Consider the following 23,557-nt stretch of genomic DNA (forward strand, 5'->3'; position numbering starts at 1 on the left):
CCGGGTTCGAGTCCCACCTGTGGCTCCTTTCCTGCGTGTCATTCCACACTGTCTCTCTTCCAGATTTCCGACTCTATCCACTGTCCTGTCTCTACATTAAAGGCAAAAAAAGTCCCAACAAAATTTTTTTTTTAATAATCCTGGCTGAGCTAACAAAACATCCAGATATTTCACAACATTGCGTACTATGATTTCGGATCATACGAGGGTACATACTCAGTGTGACGTCATAGTTAGTTTGAATAGTATGAAAGTATGAACAGCCTGAAACATATATTGACTGTACAGTGGATCGAGAGAGAGAGAGAGAGAGAGAGAGAGAGAGAGAGGGGAATGATGTGCAGGAAAGGAGCCACAGGTCGGATTTAAACCCAGCCTGCTCGCTTGGAGGACTTCAGCCTCCATACACTCAACCTAACAGCTGTGCCACCTGCTCCTAATATGAGAACGTCTTTTGAAGGTTAAATGAATAGGAGTAACATCACATCACTTTACAATAAGTTTGTTCTAAACTATTGTTCTCAGCTGTGTTTAGTCATATATTGTACACTTTCATCATTAACATCTTCAGTTTAAAAACACAAAAGCTTTACATCCAGCCAAAAAAAAAATCAATGCTGGAGGGAAGCAAATGTGTAGGAAGCATGAAACTCAATAAGTGACTCATTCCCTTGTGTGTTTTCAAATGCTGCGTTCTGCTCCTTTTCATGCAGCCTGGAGGATCCCATTTGATCGCTATCCAAGCTGTAAATATAGCTGTGAGCCATGCTTTGAGATGCTCTGAATTCAAACGGTTCTTTTAAAGGGAACCACCACCGCCCATGGATCCGCGTTACAAACCTGACTCACAATGAGCTCGTTGGCATGCAGAGCGAAGAGGACGGCCCTTCCGTTTTAACACACCGCAACTGCTGAGTGTGTTAGCATGTGATGAAAGCTCTCAACGTACTGAGGGGCGATATCTATAAATGCAAAACAAAACAGAAAGAGTCTATTGTAAAGCAATGAGCAGAGATTTACACCTGGGGATCATTCACTCGCATGTGTTATGTTTCTGCATTGTTTCAAAAAAATGTGAATATTTCAGTGACACCGGGGGATTATTGTTGAAAATGTCAAAAGTAAAACGGCTAATGTCATAATATCTGATTCCACCACAGGGATCATTGAAGCGCCGTTATCCTCCCCTCAGTTTGTAGCTGCAGTGTAAGCAGAGGTGTTTAAATCCATTAATAACTTCACTATAATCCATGTTGACATTTACAACAGCCATTTAGTTTTAAGGAGGGAAACGGAAAGCTAAAGATGCCAGGTTTTTTTGTTGGGATTTTCCGTCTGAAATTTTAAATATACTGTTTGAATTCTTTTTAAAATATTTTCAGAAATCTCTAATGTAAAGATTAATTTGATTCAACCACCGCCCGACTGCCAGCCACCATCATCGGACTGTGTCATCCCCTAAACCAGTGGTTCTCAACTGGTCGGGCTTCAGGACCCACCGACTACTCCTTCATGAAAAGTTGCGACCTAAAATGTATTATATTTTTTAATCAATCATATTTATTTAAAGAAAAATGGTGCGGTTTGGACTTCATAGACTTTTACACAGCATTTTTCTTCCAAACACACGCAGAGAACCACTTCCCTAAACCATGCCTCGTTCATGCACGTCCTGCTCCGACCTCCACCTCCAGCAGTAAGGAAGTGTGGACAACAGGAACGGCAGGAAAACAAAGGAGAAATCCTTCTGGGATCACAACTCTAAACTGTTAAAGGTTAAGGAGAGCTGCTAGAAAATACTGCTACCTACTCGTCAAAGGTAATACAAGGAGCTAATGTTCGGGCCTTTAGCTTGAACATACTGCACTGTATGTCATTGTGCATGTATGAAAGTTTCTGGATGATGGTGTAAAAAGAATGACACAGAAGTGGAGGACGATGCCACAGAGTCCCCTATGCGATGTTATATTGAGAATATTTGCCTTTATATAAGATGGCAGGGAGTAGATGTCACCCCCCCCACTTCCTCGAGGTTAAATTCTCCTGATTATATCCGGCTGTGTCGTCACATCAGCTCACTCTGACTCTCTGCAGAAAATACTTGGAGGCTGGCAGGAGAAACTCTAGATAAAGTCTGAGGGAAAAAGTGTGTCTGTTTGCGTTCACAGTTACAGCTCACCCTGAAAATATCAGAAGTTTTTAAGGAGTTTTTGTAACATTTGGACAAACAATGCTAGCTGTTCCCTCCTGTTTCACATGTTTTAGCTAAGCTAAGCTAACTGGCTGCTTGATTTAGCATCTGACACATTTTCATCTATGAATGGTTCTTTAGGTTTTGCACATTCAGTCTCATGTGTCAACAGCACCATCTTAAGTCGGTGCACGGCTTAACTTACATATTTTATAATTATTTTGTCAATGCAAATTTTAAAATTCAACTCAATCACAATCAATAATCAGTAATAAGTCGATTTCTCGTTGTACCTTATCGGTGGCAGCATCCTGAGTGGCTGTCACAACATTTCAAATCCAGTACTCAGCGTTTCTCCCCTCAGGCTGGGATGCTGTATAATCCAGAGGCTGTGACAGTCATCATAACAATGAGCTGACATTCACCTCCCATCTGAACCACTAATTGGCTGTTAAGTCTAACTGGGTTTGAAGGGCCACAGACATTTTCCTCTCACATCACGTCCCACCTCTCATAGGTCGGCTCACCTGCACACTGTCGTGCTGCTCTGGTAAGTGGCCCACATAAGGGGGGGGTCACTCCTGCTGGTCATTATTAGAGGAAGCACAAGTGATTGGAGGATAAGCAGGGGACATGTCAAAGCTCAGGTGTTTGTCGTCTCTGCTGCTCTGTGGCCTCTCTGTTTGTTTCATTGGTTACTTGCTTGACATAAAATATAAATCAATTTATTTCTTTAACTTCTAAATCAACATCTGGCTTTTTTTAAAAACCGCAAATATTCAACTCTGACAACTCATCCATCTCAAACGCTAAAACACTCAGGATTTAAATTCCGCCACCAGGGGGCTCTCATTCAAAAGATGACATCGAGGCTGGCGGGGAATCATGGGAGTGATTCTCTCTGCTAATCCCCCCGACCCCCCAAAGTCCAGATTTGAACCCAGGCCGTCTGCTTTGAGGACAACAGCATCTGCATGTTGGGTTGTGCATCAGTTAAAAAAAAAAATGAACAAATGCAATTAAAAAAAAAAAAAAAAACAAGTTGGGGAAAATGTCACATCAGCTGAAATAAACCGTCTACTGTTGTTTTGTATTGAAACTGGTTTTAGTCTATTTTCGTTGTCTATTACTGTTTTATCTCCAATGTTTTCTGATGGACTCTAGGAGGAATACATGTTCCTGCAGTACAGAGAACCTTATTCTATTGAAGCTGTCAGCAGGAACTCTGCTGCTTTTATTTTTTATGTATTTCCTTGTTCATTATTTTGCACCAAAACACCCGATCCAAATTCCTTGTATGTGTAAATGTACTTGGCAATAAACACTGATTCTGATTCTAATAACTAAAGTGTATCCAATGCTAAATATTCTGTCATGTTTAAAATATGATTGGGACTTTAAAAGTGATGAATCATAAGAAAAACAACATGAAAACCCATTAGCCAGAATATATAATAACTTTATGTATTATTGTTGCTTTTCCAGTTTAATGAAACCTGCCTATAAATTATAATTATTATAATTATTGTGATTAGAAGGCAAACATTTTATGACAATTTATTCAGCGTGACAGAGTCCGTTTTGTCATTAAAACGCTTCAGGTGTTTACAGCAGAGGTGTAGATGGTGTGTGGTTGTTGTCACACCACGTTGACTGTTAAAGCGCTTTAAACAAACAGGAAGCTTCATCGAAAAAAAAACAAAGGATACAAATATAGATCAAAACGAGAGAGAATCAAACGCGAGACGGATCACGATGGAGGCTCAGAACTCTACTTTTTTTTTTTTCATGGTTGAATTCACTGAAAGGCCAGATCAGAAGAAAGCCTGCCGCGCACAAGAACATATAGTTCAGAGTGAACAAAAGGTAAACTCACAGGTCAGAGCATCAGACGGCTCTTTCATGTCCGTCAGTGCTCAGAGAGAGAGAGAGAGAGAGAGAGAGAGAAAGAGAGAGACTGATGGAGGTCTGTTTCTGATTCTCTCTATTAATCTGAGGCTCTCTCTTCTCAACATAAAGCCAGCATTCGTTCTGCTGCTATTTCTGCTTCTCTCCATGGACACAAAACCATCCCAGCCAGGTTTAATTACAGGCTTATTATCTGAGTGGTCCTTTGAGGTGGAAACAAGTGGGCTGGGGACAAATAAAATGTACCAGCTAATATGTCAAAATATAGATCGCTTCATATTATGAAATTGATCATTCACACCCGGTTGGAAGCTGTTGACTGAGCTTGTCTGTTTGTTTGATTTGTTCTTGTTCTTATGATTTGGTAGGCTGTAATCTAGGTTAGGCTTCTAAGATAAATAAATATTTCTGAATCTGATAATGCCAAAAAAAAAAAAACACTTTCAAATTCAAAATCAGAGTCCGTCGGACGCTTTTCTTTGGTGGACAGGACTTAAGCGGAGGCTGGGAAAGTGGTTCTACCTACAGATACTAACCTACAAGTAAAGGTGATGAGCTTGTTTTCAGGGTTGTTTTGTTCAGAGTTCATATGACTGCGGTAGTTCATGTATGTCTCAGCTCCTTTAGGTTCCTTAAGATCGTTGGTGATGATGGCCTGCTTTTTTCTGTGTTTCTTTAAATGTTTACAGCAAAGCTTTAGGGGCTGCAAGCCGAGCTGTTGCTAACTGCAGCTCACCTGCTGACTACAAACCTTTAATTGACCAAGTTATGTAGTTAAAAAAATAAAGGTGGAAAGTCACAAAATTGCAAGGAAAACGTCACATGGAATTGTTTAAATATTCCTCGGATATCACAACCAGTCGAAGCAGAATGATGGACCATAAAAAGCACAGCTCACACAGGGCCGAGTAAGATACAAACACAGAGGTGAACAGGTCATCAAGGACAAACAAATCCAAGAAGGAGCAAGCGAAATGTTAACGGTCAAAGAAAACAGGAAGTGGTCATAGACTGGAAAAACTCACAAGAGAGACTCCTGGAACGAGGGGGCAGACGAGGGGACACGGGACGAACCTGCAGCATGTCGGAGGACATACAGTCAAAAATGTGACTCTCTAGAATAGAAATAGAGAAATCATAAAACAGGTTTCTCACACTTTAAACCAAAGATGGCACAATCGTTGAAAAACTGTTATGTATGACATACCTGCCAAATCCTTGTTGATCCTGTTACTGCAACCTTTTCTTCCCAGACAAACACCTGCAGCATGAATATATAAAGTAACAGGTGTTATCTTCATTTAACACCGACACAATCAGCTGATTATTCATGTGTCATTGGCCAGAACAGAACAAACTAGATATCCTCAGAGTTGATTATTTTAAAGGAGCAATCTGTAACTCTGACCACTAGTGTTTAAAATGGGTACTGCAGTGTAAATTCCCCCCCCCCCCCCCCTCTAGAGTCGATGCTCACACAGGTCACCATGTGGTGGACACTGAAGCTTCAGTGTTTATCCAGCTCTGCATGGGTCTGTAAACCTTTCTGTGTTCTAACCTCTCTCCATTTTTCAAAAAGCATCTCCAATATCGATCCTCGAACTGCTCTCATATCTGGCAAACCGAGGGGCGTTCAAAACGACTGTGTGGGGGGGGGGGGGGCGCCTTAAAACCGTCTTCTCTGGTCCAAACAAATCCAGAGCATTCAGGAGCAGAATCTAAAGTTTGAAGGAGGACATACCGGCTGCTGCATTGTTGTCAGAGAAGCCAGCACTTCAACACAGCATGTTTCCTTAACGTCTGATCATACAGTAAGATACCTTTATCATTTCATTCAGTAGATATCCTACACATTGCTCCTTTGCAGACGTCCCATAATCAGCAGGTCAACATCATGTAGTGATGTGGAGCTGTAACTCCAATATGATACTTCAAAAATGTCTCATACAGATTGATTTAATCAACAGTGAACCGTGTCAGAGCCCATCTAATTTTCATATAATGCACATACATTTCAAAAGTGCACAACAGAGCAAAAGCTTTAAAATGGGGGCGTCCAATGGTTTGGTATGCATAAAGAGTTGAATGTTGAAGAGATCTTTTTTTTTTCAATATACCTGTAGGGGAACATGTTAAGTCTACTGAAGATCTTGTTCTGGCCCCTGGCAATGTAAGCAGTCAATGTAACCTGTGTATGAACACATGCGTACCTGTTCTTTTTCTCCATATTTACTTCATGCATTTCTTCTGAGACAAATTGAAAAAAAAGAAGAAGCCAGATTTGGATGCTTCTGGACACATGTCGACTCATAATTAGGTTAAAAAAACACCTTTCTACATTTTCTTTTCAAAAGATTTGACTGACATCCTCAATCCTCTCTCTGCAGTATGTATCAGCTGTGTTGTGTTTAGCTGTGTGCTCGGGAGGCAGCACCACAGCGGGGGAGGTAGGCAGGATAAACAAACTGGTGTAAAAAAGCTCTGGACAGCCTGGAGGCACCAGCAGACGGGAGGATTAGGACTAAACTGAACTCTCCTTCTTAAGCAACATCATTTTCCCACCTCCTCTGCGGTGCGCTGTGAGAGCTGCAGACCATCTCCAGCCTCTGCTTTAGCTCCACAAGGTGCAGGACTGAGAGCTGTTCCAGATCCTCTCTTGTGTAATAACAGTAGACTTGTTCTCCTCCAAAAAGGGTCTAGTGCAGCCCCAGTAAGCAGTTAAAAATACAAATCTATGCAGCAGACATAAGTAGATCGATCGCTCTTTCCACTAAATACTAGTTCATCATTGAACATAAATTGCTGTTCATCTTCTTTCTTTGGGTGCAGCTCTGTCCTGACATGCATTTGGACTGTTGTTATTCTAGTGTAAAGCCCCATTGTGCTCCAAGCACACATGATCATTTTAACATAATGGACGGATCGAAGACTTCTATGAGAGCACAGACTGAAAGATTCAGAACATTTATAAAGGCTGGTAAAAGAGGTGATGTTTCTGAAATAGACCAAAGGCTAAGAGCTTTGTTAATTGCATCTAATGAGAGGTACGTTTAATTTATCTTCCTCTAATGGTCCTGTGCTTCTGTCAATATGTGTTTAGAGAGACTCTGCAAATATCAGGGTCAGTAGAATGACCCGACATCACTAACTCTGCCATTGTCATGTGGTAACACTTCTTTATTTAAGAAACCAACTCATTATTTAAAAAAAAAAAAATCCCATTATGTAAAATATCAATGTTCTCATTATTTTGGGAGATTACCTACAATTTGAGTGAACACCTCATTACAGTCAGAACGATTCTAATTCTTATTTTAACTGGCTTATTATATAATAAAGTACAAGACTGAAATAGTCTACTTATTATTGTGAGACAATAAAAACACTTAAAAAAGAAAGATAATATTAATAAATTGGGTCATTATTTTAAAATACCATGTCATGATTTAGGGTGTTTCATTTTATATTGAGTTAAAAATATTCTCTTTTTTTAGTTATTAGGCCTAATGTGTTTACCACATTTTTGCTTTATTGGGCTTTAGTCATTCTTTTGGGCCTTATAGCATTAATTTTACAAATTAACATTTATTTTGAATATTTTACTAATTATTTGAAACAAATGTTATTTCAAGAAACTAAGACATGGGGTAGGGGATAGGGATGGAATAGGTAGGACAGGAGTTTTTTGGATGTTGCTTAGGGCATAGTTTATGATGATTTAAAATCGGAATATAAAACATTCAAAAAGAAAAGAAGAAAAAAATATTTTGTGATAACTTTAACTTTACAGATGGACTTGGACGCACACCTTTTAAATTAGCTGCACCTGCTCACAGTGGCCACCGCCTACTCACCTGAACTGGCGTCAAAACTCCCCCTATTTGTCGCTGAATTAAAATGACCTCCTCATAAATCATTTATCGTTTCATATTTTAAAGTCATATAGACTGGAGGCTTTAACGAAGGGAAGGATGGCCGGTTCAATCCGCTAACCTCAGGATATCTTGTGTAGGAATATTCCGGTTTTGAAAGTCCTCACGTCACCCCAGAAGTTTCCTGTACTGCTGTCTGCACACCTTGGAACCTCGGACAACATGAACTGATTCACTTTAACAAGCGGAGTTCTGCTTCTTTTGCTCATTATTGTCAGCTGTTGATGTCTTCTTGGCTCTGCATGTTCACTTACAGAGTATGATCTTGTTATGAGGCTGTTGACACTGCTGGCTGTTTCCCTGCCTCTTTATTATGATTTTTGTCAACATATATTTAAGCTGTTAATTTCTGTTTGGATGCTGCTGCTTTTGATATTTGTGCACGTTTGTTTGCATTGGAATTAATTGTTAATGAGCTTATTTTTCTGCGGCTAAGCTCATTGTTCATTGGTGGTTGTTTGGCAGGTGCATTTGGATGCCTTCATGTTGTTTGTTTACATAGTGGAAATTCTCCTGAGTCTAATAAATAAAATAAGCTTTGCATATTCCCCCCTCGTTTTCTTACAATTGTCTGTTGCAGAGTATATTATTATCCAGTAGGCCTATCGTCTTTTTCTACTGTTTTGCACGCAGGCGATGCTTTTTAGAATTATTTTCATGATATTTTGGCTTCCTGGAAATCTTGAACAGCTGTCTGTCACATATTGCATTCTCATTTTTAACCACACTTTTCTGTTCGGCATATCTTAATTGCATCTATACTCTGAGCTGCTGTTCATTTCTTACTCCTGCTACATTAAACCACATTGGTTGTCATGTTCATCTGCTTAGTCTGGTGCCTCACATTTCAAATATGAAAATACACAATTATCTTCTGCATCGCATGACGTGTCTTATCCTTGATGCATTTCTGGCTTAGGATTGTTCCTGTGTGAGTCACTCGATTATGTACCCTTTGTTAAAGAAAGGTCACACAGTAGCTGATCTCTAGTGTATAAAGACTATATTCTGAATAACAACTGTCATCAGGCGCTGTATGCAATATAATTGTAAGTGGCAAGTTTATTATTGTCACTGCCTAACCCATAGTCTATGCTGGCAGGGGGGTGAAGTCGGAGCCATTACATAATAATAATTATTATAATAATAATAATAGCTTGAATTTGTGTAGCATCTTTGAAGTGACCGAAGGATGCTTTACATCAGAACACACAAACGACACAACACGATTAACCAAGTTGAACAGGTTGGTTTTTCAAAAGTGATTTGAATATTTCTGAGGATGTAGCATTGTGGATAACTGCCCGGCGGGAGATAGTTCTAGAGGGAGGGGTGGGCAACTGGCGTCCCGAGGCAACATGCGGCCCCCATCAACCCTCAATGCGGCCCTGAGGTCAATTTTTTACATATCCAGTAATTGGAAACATGAGAAAATCTGCCATGAAATCCAGAAATCCAGTATGTCCATAATAATATTTGATCACTGGTATATGTTGAGTTTAATTTGAGACATAACTGTTTTTGTATACTACATTTTTTCCCTCTGGCAGTGAGAATGAAATCTGTTCTAGAAGATGGGGGGCTGACACTGAAGGTCTGCAGGTTTGTGTGGGGAATGGAGAACAGAGGAGTGTCCGGTTCAGAGGTTCTGGGACAGAGTGTGAGGGTGAAAAGGTACTGGGGTGAAATGCCATGCAGAGATTTGTAGGTGAGGAGGAGGATTTTTGCATGTGATGCGGGACTCGACCGGGAGCAAGTGAAGGTGGATTCGGGTGGGGGCGATGTGCTGCCAGGGCTTATGTGGGTGAGAAACACGGCAGCTGGGTTCTGCTAGTACTGGAGCCTGTCCAGGGCTTCTGCTAGGTGTACCCTGGACCAGTACTCCATTGCAGCAATCCAGTCGAGAAGTGATGGAGGCGTTTTTTTTATGACTACATATTCTAAAAACAAATTATTTCCATGCGAGTTGGCTGAGTGAAATGAGTGGGACAAACAGAGTGAGTGGGATGATTCAAGCACTAGATTTCACAAATTTCAGAGCAATAACAGCACTATAAAAACACATTTGTATTTAGTTAGTCTAATTTGAGGACATTTAGCTACATTTCGAATCTGCCCTGCACATTTAGGCCTGCACAATGTGGGCAAAATCTGTGATAATATGAGGGGTGATTGATGTATAGAAGAATAGATATTAGCCATAATTAAGTGGTGATAGGGTTGCAATATGTTTTGACATCTGTGAGAAGTATATCACATGTTCATGCATACATGCCAACACATGCAACATGGCTCTGATTGCATGTCTGATATAAATGTTGTGGTTATTTTAGGCTGCACTGAGCTCATAGATGTGGAAATTTATGAATGAATGAATTACTGTATCTGCCTGAATACAAGAAGACACTGATTATAAGACGACCCCGCTTTTGAAGACACATAAAAAAAATACCTTTTGAAGATACTAGTTTTTAAAAAGAGATTTTTTTTTAATTTCAAAATCATCCCCCTTTCAGATTTCCTACCTTCAAAGCATGTGTCTGCAGGGTAGAAAACAGGGCAGATCATAAAAACACCTTCATTTTTTCAGGTGTGTTTTAATGGGAAAAAAACACTTCATATATTAAATTGGGCAAATAAGTTATGAAGTATCTAATATGATAGATACAAAGGGAAAGCATTGATGCATAACATCTAAGACACACCCTTGTTTTAAAATTCTGCTACTTGCTTCTGTCCAAGCCGCCTGCAGGCAGATACTTGAATATTAAATATCAGGGACTTTTTCTTTTTTCAGTCAAATCAGGGTTAAGCTTCTTTTTAAAAATGTAACTATGGTGGGAATTGGGCATATGATGATATCTGTGAATGAACACAGGCCTCTAAATTGACTCAAACTTAACTTGTGATAAAAGTATTTTATTATTGTGGGAAGAATCAATATGAAATCAGATTCTGTTAAACTTTTGAAATACACCACTTGCTCTCATGTTTCCAAATATCCAACAAAAACCACTTAATCCTGTCACACCCCTGAAACATAAGCAGCTGCTGCTTGTTGTAGATTTAAAGGCTTTTCCACACACAGATGCCATGTGACCTCTCGTACAGCAGGGGGAAGTGGAAGTCCAACGACAGCACACTGACTGCAACTACACCCATTTTCCCACTGCACTCTCCCTGGAGAACAGCCAATCAGCTCTCCTGATATTAGTATTCCTGATTCCTGCCTTGTGTTATTTTCACCAGCTGCCCACCAAATATCTGAGTCGACGTGTGCATCTAAATGGTGTCCACTCCAGTTATCTTGAGGACATTAGCATCTAGACGGCCACTTTCACACAACATTAAGCTAGATTCAGAAAATATTACATTTACAGCATCATCATCAGGATCAGTTACTTCTGATTATCTGATGTGAGGTTCTGAAATATTATAGAGAAGTTGAACTTTTCCTGTGATCTTTCGACTGTCGCTTGAAACTGCAAATTGCTTTTCAGTATTATGCGGAGGAGAATGACAGGAGGAGATGAAGGACAAAAACATTAAATATTTACTGTATGTCCCCCAGCAAAAATTAATTAACTACCTACATACCTAATTTTCCAATTCATCTTTACATTCAAAAAGAACTGAGGCAGCTCTGAGTCGAATGGATCAGAAGAAAAAGTACTTTACACTAACGTGTCACTCAGATCTGTAAAATGAATGGGCATATGGCAGCAAATTTTCAGCCCTGCTGGATTTTAGTGGTGTTTAAATTCAGTAAATGCAAATGAAAAACATTAGCAGCCTAGCTTTAGATACTGTTTTATCTTGTATGCCGTTTAGAGGGATGAAATGGAAAGGGAGGTGGTTATCTTTTATGTTTTAGAGCCCCCTCAGGCTTGTCATGTTGTCCAACCATCATAACCAACAAGGACTAAAACTCATGTGACTTTCTTTGTCGCAGTCCTCCTCCTGGTCGCTCTCAAAATTTGAGAAAACCAACAAACATTTGCAAGTTAAAATGGCATTATATTAGCTGTTGCAGCAGAGAACACCCTGCAGCTCTTAGCATAATGAGGACACATTATTAAACATGGCTGAAAACGTTTACGGAGCTGCAGTGCTTTTCTGCAAACACTCCATATTAATACATCGCACAATCAGTAACCATACAAATCAACACGGAATAATTAAATATTCTCGAGATGAATTAACCAGAATATCACAGTTCTTCATTTTACAAGTTGTTGTGTGATTGCTTCTGCTAAGACAACCAGAAAGCCTGAATACTGAGATCAGATCAAGATGTGGCAGTTCTTAATGTTTTGGGTGATTCGAGGGCAAAGTGTGAGGCAATTACATCAACACACGATCCATGTTAGTCATGCCACATTGCTCCCTAGATGCTGAAATAATCACCAACGGCCCCTTCTGCCCTTACATTTTTGTAAAGTGCTGTACAATTACATGCATGCAGGATGTGTTGTGGCCCTGCAACTACAATTATTGCTATTATTTATTAATTGATCGATGTCTTTGTTTGAAACATCATCTTCAACATCATCAACCTTCATTTTAGTTCTCAGAGAGATCATTGAGAGTGACAAATACATGAATGACAACACAATGAGTTAAAGCTACCACAGGAAATAAAATAAATATAAGCATAATAAAATAAAACAAAAATAATTTGAAAGCATGAAATAACTATTAAAATTAGTCAACAAAGAAATCAGATAAAACAGTTACGGGCAGATACTGGTCATTTATAAAGAATATTCCTAGTGTGTAAAAGGGATAAAAGTATTGTATCATCTGCATATAAATGAGCATGTGAATGGCAGCTAGACAAAGATTAAATAATATTGTGAAAAAAAATTGTAAAAAGAACTGGACCGAGGATTGAACCTTGTGGAACACCCTTAGTGATTGGAAGAAACTCTGAGCGGGTTGTTCCCAGGTTCACTGATTGCTGCGATACGCGTGGAGGGAGTGATAATGCCCATCAGAGTTTATGAAAAAGGCTCTTTATTTGACTTTAAGAGAAGCTGAAACTGGGTTATCATAGCATGTGGCGCTAATTATTGACCAATAAAGAAAAATATTGCAAAGTTACTAAAACTATCATTTTGTAGTAGGGTTTGATTTTAAAGACAAATATTTAATCTTCAAAAAAAATATTTTCCCATTATTTTTACTAGCCCGTAGCTGTGCGGTACTGCCAGACCTTGGCTGTTGTCCATGAAAGCTTTTACGAACGTCATTAAACGTAATTCAATAACAAAAGAAGAAAGCATTAGTGTCAGGGTACAACTGTAGCGTTACAGATTGTGAAAACAATGCTAAGAAAGTAGCATCTCTAAACTTAAGGTCGATCTATTTTATTTAACATCATGAACTTAAAACACTTTTTTTGAAAGAACCGCAATTGCCAAGCTTAACCTGTTAATGGCAATTCCCATTATGTGTTAGCATCGAGCTAACAAACTGTTGTACATCTCAGTCCATCTGTGAGAACATGAGTCACTGGCCAGTGACTTATGAACAGTAATTTGACTGAAAATGCAGATCCCTACAATGCGTGCTTGATTATCGTCTGTCTGACCTTCCACTTCATTCATAATGCATGTTTTCATCGATATTTTAGTGTTGAAGAATACACCATGGTCTTGTAGAAGTGTCTTATTAGTGTTTGTTGAATGGTCAGAATCTGGTTCATTTTAGATTTTGTCCTAGTTTGTAGGAACTGGACTCTAATTTGGACTAATCAGCTCCAACTTGGCTCCAGCATCACCTGCCAATCAGCAGTAGCTCATTAGCAAAGATTTGGCTGACCGTTGCTGCCCCATAAAAGCCTTCTAAGTCATGTTTTGCTGATTTTCATGCTTCAATTTGAAATGAAGTTTGCCTGTGTTCAGGACAAGATAACCCTCACTGAATTTGAACCATCTGACCGACTAATTACAGAGTCGACATTTTGCAGTAAATACCCTTGTTAGGAGCAATGACTCCACAACCTGATAAAGATAAAGATAAAGATAAAGATAAACTTTATTGATTCCCCGTGGGGGAAATTTGTGCATTACAGCAGCTCCAGAAAACAGGGGACGGGAATACAATTATTAAAAATAAAAATAGAAGTTAAAAATCAAATCAAACATATTTACATCAGTTAAATAAAAAAAATACAATAATGGAAAATTACACAATAATGGAGTCATGATAACTTAAAGTGGTAAACACATTGACGTCAAATGATTTACTGTATACCGATAGTTTGAAACGTTCTCTTGTGTGTCTCTACTGCTTCATAAATCCATGAAAGTGAGAAACATGTTTTTACTCATTAACTGTCAACAGTGTGCAGCTGTTTAGTCTGCATTGACTGAAGTGATGTGACTGTAATTCCTTATCAAATAATTGACTGGATGAGAAGAACAATGAAGTGTTGACGATGACTGAAGCCCCTCAGTCTGCTATAAATTATTTGTTGTTGAATATATAATTGTCTTTGCTCGGTTCAGAGAAAAGCAGCTCAGTGAACATGAAACATCCAGTGTACCATTTGACTTTGACTCAGAGCATACGGCATCTGTTGGTTAGTGCACCTCAAGGTCAGTTTGCAAACATTAAACGGAGGAGTGTTGTATAGCTTCTGATGGTGGGGGGCCTCGCAAAAGTTCTGTCCAAATATTCAGCTTCAAGGCTCGGCTTGAAATTTTGCATGTCCCCAAACTAAAGTCTAAATAACGGAACAACTTCTGATACTTGGCACTTCTAAAGACCCCACCACACTTGTCAAAGATGATACACATTGCAGGACTGCACGGCTTACATAAAGCCAAGCAGCAGCTCCATTTAGAGAATATATAGAAGCCTGTATGAGGGAGGGCACCTGCTTTGGATTTCCATCAAAAGGAGGGTATCGTTTACTTTTTTTTATAAAAATGATATTGTTAAATTGTTATGACCTTTACCTTTTAAAGGTGGAGTCAGTAACATTGTTTGTTGCAGCTTGTTAACACAACATTCAAAGTGGGCCCCTCCTCCTGACCTGTCGCCCCAAGAAGTGGATGCATGGTGTACGTTTAGTGCTTTCTACCGACCCTACAATCTACTGCACGCTAACACAAGCTAATGTGTTTGATACCTGCATGTCCAACAGTATAGTGAATTAAGCAAAACTTGAATTATGCTTTCTTTTCTGATTTTATAGAAAAACTGTGATTAGTAAATCTTCAAGTTAATTCAGGAGTAGTAATTCAGAGTATTTATTCATTATTACGGCAGTGTAGGCAAACATATATATTTTTTAAAGATTTATTTTTGGGCTTTTTGCCTTATATTGGATAGGACTTTATTGATAGAATAGGAAACCAGGGACATGCAGGGGGTGCAACAGGGCGGACTCGAACCCAGGCCGCCTGCTTAAGGACTATAGCCTCCATACATGTGGTGCAACCCAACCACTAGAGTCTAGCTAGGCCATCTGCGCCGGAAAAATTTAAATTGTAATGTTAGAAATGTAACCATCTGTGACATGTGTTTAAACTTTTACTCTGACCCAGTTTACACTCGGCTCCTAAGACCAATTTTTCAGTGACACATTTTTGTCTTGGTGAAATAAAGTTCAGCGAACATTTACTAATTGTAATTTATTGCCATGTTCCATTTAGGGAGATTAAAAACCTTTTTGGGCTTCGGCTGTAACAGCAGAGAATTGTTGTCCTGTTTGTTAAAGACAATTGCATGTGGAAGCCAGCCTACAGTCCTGCTGCCAACTAGGAAAGACAGACGACCCAAATTTTGATATGGTACCTTTCCAGCACGATTTGGATTCCAGCATACCCCCCACTGAGTAACAACTAACATTGTACAAAACACAACAGAACAACACACGCCTCTCTGCCAGTGTGGATACAGGCATGTGGAAAAAGCTAATCTTATCTGTAATGCTGCTGTCAGCCGTGACAGTTCTAAGGTTGGTAAATTTCACAGAAACAGCGAGTGTGTATAAGAGCTCATTAGTTCTTGTTAAGTGTTTTCTGTGTGTTTACCTCAGTCTGACCAGCTGACAGATCCCTGTGGCTAAATCTTGCATGTTTTCCTTCCCCTGTTTGTTTTTCGGGGTAAAGGAGTGCAGTCATGCTTCATTAAGAGGAAATGGAGAAATTCCCTTGGCAGGTTTCCTTTTCTTAAGTTATACAATCAAAGACCAAACATTGGAGCCATGGAGCAGCTCGAGGAATGCCCGCATTAGAAACCATCAGCTTCTCTTTACTTGAAGCGGCTCGCTGTCAATATATTGCAAACACATTGCAGCAGATTCCTCAAGATGCTGCAGAAAGATACAAAATGAGAACTGGGGAACTTTTGTCTATTTTTAACTTTTACCACTATTTACAAAGTTGGAATGATCTCAGGAATAATCCAGTTTAAACTCAACCTACTATGAACATGTTTTACACTTTGTAAGTCACACATTTATGTTCCTTATTGCAAAACATTATGCTGCAATTATGCTGTCGGGAAGGGGGAATCGGATTTGATATTTACTATTGAGTTTACAGCTTCTTATCTAACTTTGAAGAGGCTCATACAGAGACAAATCAACATAAAAGAACTATCCATGGCTAAAGATATAAGAAGAGCTTACTTTGAAACATAGATGTCCTTCAAGTGCTGTAGTTTACCCGGCAACAGCTTTAAACACACAGGCAGCACAGGTGCAGAGAGCACAGTTGTTACTGAGACGGACATAATCAAACTTAAACCTTGAGTGTCGGCATGTCTTGAAGGACCCTGTGATTAATAACTCACAAGCTTTTTCAAATCTTTGACTTTCTGTGAAAATTCTGTTTAACCTTACACCCATAATGTACAGCACTGTGCTTATGATTTGTTGCAGGGTTCCTTAAAGAAATTGCAAAGAAACATAAATCACAATTTGAAAAAGTGTTGTTCACTGCATTGACTGTCAAATACAAACTTTAAGGCAACGTTAATTGTAGTGCAGACTGAAATTGTTGCATTTTATTATTGTATTATTATAGTTATAAGTAAGTGGTATAAAGATACAATCTTTATGTCCCTGATCTGCTAGGAGATCTTCTCGATGTGGGCCTCCATTTATATCAAACATTTTGATATTTAGGATTTAAAATCTTGATGTTATATCATGAAAAGGTCTGGCAGAAGTTGTGTGTGAGTACAATAACGTTGAGAGGCGAGGGAGGACATTGATAAGAGGACAGTAATAAGGTCTGGAACTGCGCTGGCTTTTTTTCCTTGCATTTTACAAAGAAGCTGTCTGCAAAAGACCACACAGACATCGATTGAAGCTAAAATATGGCTTTTGATTGATAACTATGCATCAATTGTCAATGCTTGGTATTTCAGGCAGATAGATCTGACTTGATGACGGCTAAGTGAACTGTGATATCAGATATTAGTCTAGTCCCTGCCTGCTAAATGAGCAAAACACCTGCAGTTTTATGAGCTTTATGAAGTTAAATATGCTTGTGATACCATCTTATAACATTTAATTTACATTTAAAATGAACATTAAGTACATCACACGAAGTTTTCAAAGTGGTACTGAGTCATCTACAACTCCTTCTGCTACCCAGGATTCAAAACATTGACAAAGCATTCCCAACCATCGTGTGTTATGGTGGCCTGTGAGGGACACTAATTGTAAAGCATCTTTTTATTATTCCTGTGAGCAGGGAGTTGTTGTTTGGGGGGAAAAGCAGCCTGGGTCAGAAAGTGAAATAACACCAGGTGAACTGAGAGTTATTGGTATTGATCAGCGTTTTCCCTTCAGGTGTATTACAGTCAGTTTCTGCTCCAGTGCAGTAAATATCAAACTTATTGCCTCTTGAAAGAAATGTAATGGAATCCGAGACTTCATTGATCCGAGGTATTAAACGCACAAGCTACATCTTAAATATTTACTTAATTGCAATAGATTTTTATTAGAGCTCCAATAAACCTGCCTGTACTGCTCTTTCTGTTTAATACGCATGCAATCATGCATTTCATCGGTTATTTGAACTAAACAATAACCAGAGGTGCTTGCTTTTCTTACTATTTCTGAAATCTTAACACTATAGCCAGTAGTGTTTTGTGCTTCAGATTCACAGTATATTTCCACAAGATTGGTGAAGAATCAAAGCTGCAGCCTTGTCATTTTCATTTTGACCTAAATCTCCCAATGATAATGAAAGATTAACTAAAACAGCATATTCACATATCTTTATTTTAGAGAATTCATGTTTATTTTACTTTCCCTTGGAACACAGATATACTGACCTTAAAACACCAAACATTTTGGACAACCTAAACCTTCCTGTAATTCCTTAAAAGCACCTCGACTATCTGGAAACTACAGTCAAAATCTGAAACAACTGCTCTGAAATATTCCAAACTGTTATTAAAGTAACATTACGTTGTGTACTAACTCAGAGCCGGTATCCAACAGGCATTAAAAGGGAGTTATAGGAGAACCTGTCCACTACAACCTGGCTCTTCAGAAATGGTAAATTGACTTGAGCTACTCAAAGCGCTTTTTACACCTCATGTCACACCTACCCATTCACATATTGCTATATAAAGTGACCATCAGAAGTTACTAATCCCATTCATACGCCGCCGCTGACGCAGCGACAGCAACTGGGGGTTCAGAGTCTTGCCCAAGGACACACCGAGATGTTGCTGCAGGAGCTGGGGATCGAACCCCCAAACTTCCTGAAGAGAGACAACCACCCCTACCAACTGAGCCACAGCCGCCTGAAAGAATAAAGACCAACAAAGGACGTATATCAAAGTCTAGTGTGTTTGTGAAAAACACAAATCGGCTATTGTTTCTGTTTTAAGAACGTACTGATTGTTCCCTGGGCTACAGCATCCCTATTTCCCTGAAGAACTCTAACACATCTTCACAAGGGAGTTTTTTGCCACATGGTCTAAATGAATGAGGCAATATTCTGTGAAACATGCTAATGAGCTTCTCAAAACTTGTCCTCTCAAACATTCAACTGTCTAAAAAAAAGTCTAAATAGAAGTTTGCTCCCACATGCAAAAAAAAAAAGGCCACCTAGCTCTGTTGTTTGTTTTGCAATGTGGTGAGTAGTGGTCCCCCCCCAACGAGGACTGTGGGTAATTAGCCACTGGGGCAGCAGCTGAAAGTCACGGTCTCCCTCAAAGCTGTCGTCTGTTGCATGCTGATAACATTGACATGTCCTCCTCCTTCGCGCCGCATTCTGCTGCACGCCAGACAATGGGGAGGGGAGCCGAGAGGGAACAGAAACTCGCAGGGAAGAAAGGATGGCGAGGAAGACATTGACGGATGAAGAGGGTGCCGACCTTCGCTCATTAGCGAGGCGACCTTCTACAATCGATGAGTGGTGCAATTGAAGGCACAGAGACCCAGCTGACCACAGTCTGGCTTCGGATGGAGACGGATCGAGGAGGACGGCTCGAAGTGTCTCTCACACATTTGGGCGGCATTTTCTTCTTCGCTGTTATGATTTACACCTTTTATGTCCCAGTCGTTTGGCGATTATTGTTTAGTATGATAATGAAATAAGTCACAGATTTAAATAACTTTAAAAATGCTAAATTGACAACATTATCGTTTCCTGAAAATGTCTTGCTATTTACCTCCCGCGATCAGCCATGTTCTGTATGATGAATGTTAGAATTAAAAGTGAGGATGCTGCTCGGTCGGTGCAGTAAAAGAGAAAGAAACGTCTTTGACATTGCTACTTTTAATTAATTAAATAGCTTTTAAAACTTGGGAAATGTTTAGTGTCAACGCATCTGCTGCCAAGAGAAGACATCTTTATGAGGCACTTGTGGGTCTTGTGTCTGTTAGCTAATAGACTGTTTCATCTCTTGGTTAAATGTTGCATCACAACGAGTATCAATGTTCATCTTACCAACATCATCATTAGATTTCCAGAGCTGGACTCTGTGGAGATAGATGAACAACAGGACAGTGTTGAGGGTATTACATTGTGAGAAAAATGAATGAAAATAAAAATGTTGGATTCATCGCTCCGGTTTGGAGAGATTTTTTTTTTGCTTGGATGGTCAAAGGAGACCTGGTTCCAAACAGTGAAAAATATGTTTTACACATTTTTGACATACTGGCATGAAAGAAACGGTCCAAAAGACACAACGTGAGTTGCAGTGGCTTAATGGAACTGAAACGACCTTCACTGAATCTGTAGAGTATAAAAGCTGCTTTATTTTGGATATTTTCCCACTTTAGGGAGCGGTAGTTTTCCATCCTCTTCCACCTGACCTCGAAAGCTGAATGACTGTGATCTATGCCCTGAATCAATCTGTCTGTCTCAGTTCAGGGTTTGTTTGGGATGTCCTTCAATATATGGTGGTGAATGCAGGGAATTCACCATTCATGAACAGTTGTGTTAACATCATCATTGTTAGGTCAGTACAAAGTTTGAGAACTTCAGAGAGCTTGCTTACAAGCACATTTAATAAAGAAGCTGAGTTGGCACATGGCCCATAAACGTATTATGCTGTTTTTGTATTGTAAAGCAATTCAGTTTCAGCCCTTTTCACCCAGTAAGTAACAACTTAAAATACTTGTTGTCTTCAATTTGGCTGGACAATACAATACAAACTATTCAAAGCATGTCCCAAACTTGTGAGTGTGTTAATAGTCCTGGACGAAGGCTTCTAGTTATCCATCTTCTCTTTAGATCAGCTCTAAGGCCATCTTAACAGGTTGGTGTTAATGAACATTTCAGTGATCCGAATACATAGCCCTGATGCATTACTGTCAACATCTACAAGTGTCTCCAGTGTGTCCACTTTGCCTGGTGACCTCTGACCTTATTGCTCAGGTGACAGTGACACATGTACTGTATGTCTTCATCCTATTTTGGACACAAGTGCAACATGTCATGCAACAGACCGGCTTTCAATTATCAAAACTAAGCTTAGAAGATGGTTCCAAGAACTTCCATTCCAACCACCTATAATAAGTGCACTGTCACCTTAACACTCACCCAGTCTTGCATTGATTAAGTATTTCAGGACCCCTCAGGACCCATGAAGACACTGTTGCATTTGCACAGTGAAATATTTGTGGTCAACTTCTGCCAGCAGTAAGAGAGATCAGACCTTAATGCCCCGTGGTGGTCTTCTATGCTTTATCTGTCTTAAAGTGATATGCGGTGGCGATTCTAGGGTCTGTTGGGGCCCAAGGCAAAAGTTATTTTGGGGGCCCTCACAGGGCAACAAAGCTGAAAGCGGTCAGATGGGGCCCCTTAAGGAAGGTTTCCTACTGTTATTGCAAAATTTGCACATTTTGGGTTGCTTCTTCCAAAGTTTGTCAGCCCTCTGGGGCCCCCTTCCTGCTCTGGGGCCCCAAGCAGTTGCCTGCTTTGACTGTTGACAAGCAGCACCCCTAGTGATACAATGACCCTAGATGCATTGGTAACATTGTTAACAGTCAAACAAGCCTTTGGTATTTTTTAAATTTTACTTCAGAAAGGATGTACTTCCCACTGATTTCTTCTCAAGAAAGTTAAAATTCCTCGTCATAATCACAACTACATACTCAGAATTACTGCGATGTAACTGAGTTGGAATGTTTTTAAATAAATTGCATACTTGGATTTAACATTTTTTGTAAAGCTATGCCAAGTTATTCCACTTCTCCCTGACTGTCGGTAGACAATTATTGTGAATTATTACCCGTCCCTAAAGATTTAGCCAATGTTTCACGAAGGCTCTCGGTCTAGGTATGCTTTCTTTTTTACAGCCCTGGAGAGAAGCCTGTGATGAAGAGCTGAACAAATAAATTACTGCGAATTTGAATGACAATTAAGATGCTTGAGTGCTTTTGGCCTCGCTGCTCTGCCACAAGAGACGAGCGCATCACGGCGTCTACTGGGGACTCTGCTTTGTGAGCTGATGATGAGGAATATTTTCACAGGCATGCACAGCAGACGAGGTCGATCGAACCAGTGATGTGTCATGATAACCTGGAGTAAGATGTTGAGTGATCCTGTGTGCTGCAGCAGTAGGTTGAAAATTAAAATCCACTTTTAAACTACATTTTATAATGCCTCTAAAGAGCAGGTTCATGTGATGCTGCCTTGGGTCTTTAAAAAAAGGATTGCTCAAGATGTTTTCACACATGCACTCCTGAAAATATCTTGATCAATTTTAAGAGGACTGTTCCAGATATTGGTTGTTCACATATGCACCTCACATACTATCCCTGTCAGACGGGAAGGGGTAACGTGTCGCTCAACAGACTCACACTATCAAACAAAAAACGGGGAAGAAAATAGTGGTAAAAGACGTAATGCAGTCATATACAGTGATAACGTGCAAGGAGATTCCAGCGGTGCCGTGCATTCACTCTGCAGCCTGCAGCACTCACAGTATATAAACGTCACTCCCCTTTCCTATTGGCTAGAGGTGAATTCTCCGGATAATATCCTGCTGCATTCTCACATCAGCTCCCTCAGACTTGCTGTAGAAAAAAATACTAGGAGTCTGGCAGGAGAAACTCCGGGTAAAGTCCAAGCGAAAAACTTGGTTGTTTGCGTTCACACATACAGCTCCTCCTGCAAATATCAGGAGTTTCTCAGGACCTTTCTGTAAGTGTGAAAGCCCTATCAGTCAACATCCGACCAAACCTTCAAAAGCATTAGATGTATCACATGCAGCCTTTTCTGTGCCATGGCCGACTGATGAATCCACGCAGCCTCTTACTCACTCTATTCTGGCCTCAATGGACTGCTCTGTAATGTGCAGAATCACAACCAAGTATGTCAACCAGAAGTCCTTTAATGAGGTCTGAAAAGTCGGACTAAATTGAGACATTACGACAAACCCTGTGACCTATTACTTTGAAATCTGCTGGTTCGTTGTTTGCCTTCAGTGTCTAGACGTAAATGTGATTAGAGGCAAGGGCATTGAATCTATTGACCTCACCCTGTCAAAACACTGATATTTTAACTATATGGAAGTGAAACTATGCTGCTTATGGCACTTAATAAAGTCTCAAGTCGATGCTCAGTGAACGAGCCTACACAGATAACTTTTCTCATTATTTCTCAGGCCTTCCGTCAAGTGTTTTTTTGTGTGTGCATATTCCTCTCCTGCCAAGGATGAAACTCTCTAAACTCCTTTCTGAGAGTCAAAATTACACATTTAGATGTTTTCTTCCATGAAATGGCTTAAATGTTGAACTATTTATTACCTGAATTTAGCATGCCATATCTCTCAAGTCCTGTTGTTCACTTCCAGCCCCCTGCCATGATGAGCCTTTATAATCATATCAGACATCATCGTTTTACATGATCATAGCTTCACAGCCTACATGCTGTTCCCAAATGTTGATAACCATTGATCCCATACACATGCAATGACAAGTTCAAATTAATACCAAATAGAGTCGAAACAACAACATATTATTAAGTGTACTGGGGGTACGGAACAAAGTTACTAATATGAATGGAGACCAGTGGGGGAAAGGGCTGGGGGAGCA

At 39.7% G+C, this 23,557-nt stretch overlaps 1 long non-coding RNA gene across 1 annotated transcript; it reads left to right on the forward strand.

The window, feature by feature from the left end:
• On the forward strand, positions 1-14,220 carry LOC132981511 (uncharacterized). The gene is made up of 2 exons (XR_009674581.1): positions 1-50; positions 14,046-14,220. It is a non-coding gene; the product is annotated as an uncharacterized LOC132981511 (long non-coding RNA).
• The last annotated feature ends 9,337 nt before the right edge of the window (positions 14,221-23,557 follow it).

This window comes from Labrus mixtus, chromosome 10, assembly GCF_963584025.1.
Source record: "Labrus mixtus chromosome 10, fLabMix1.1, whole genome shotgun sequence".
NCBI classification, from domain to species: Eukaryota; Metazoa; Chordata; class Actinopteri; order Labriformes; family Labridae; genus Labrus; species Labrus mixtus.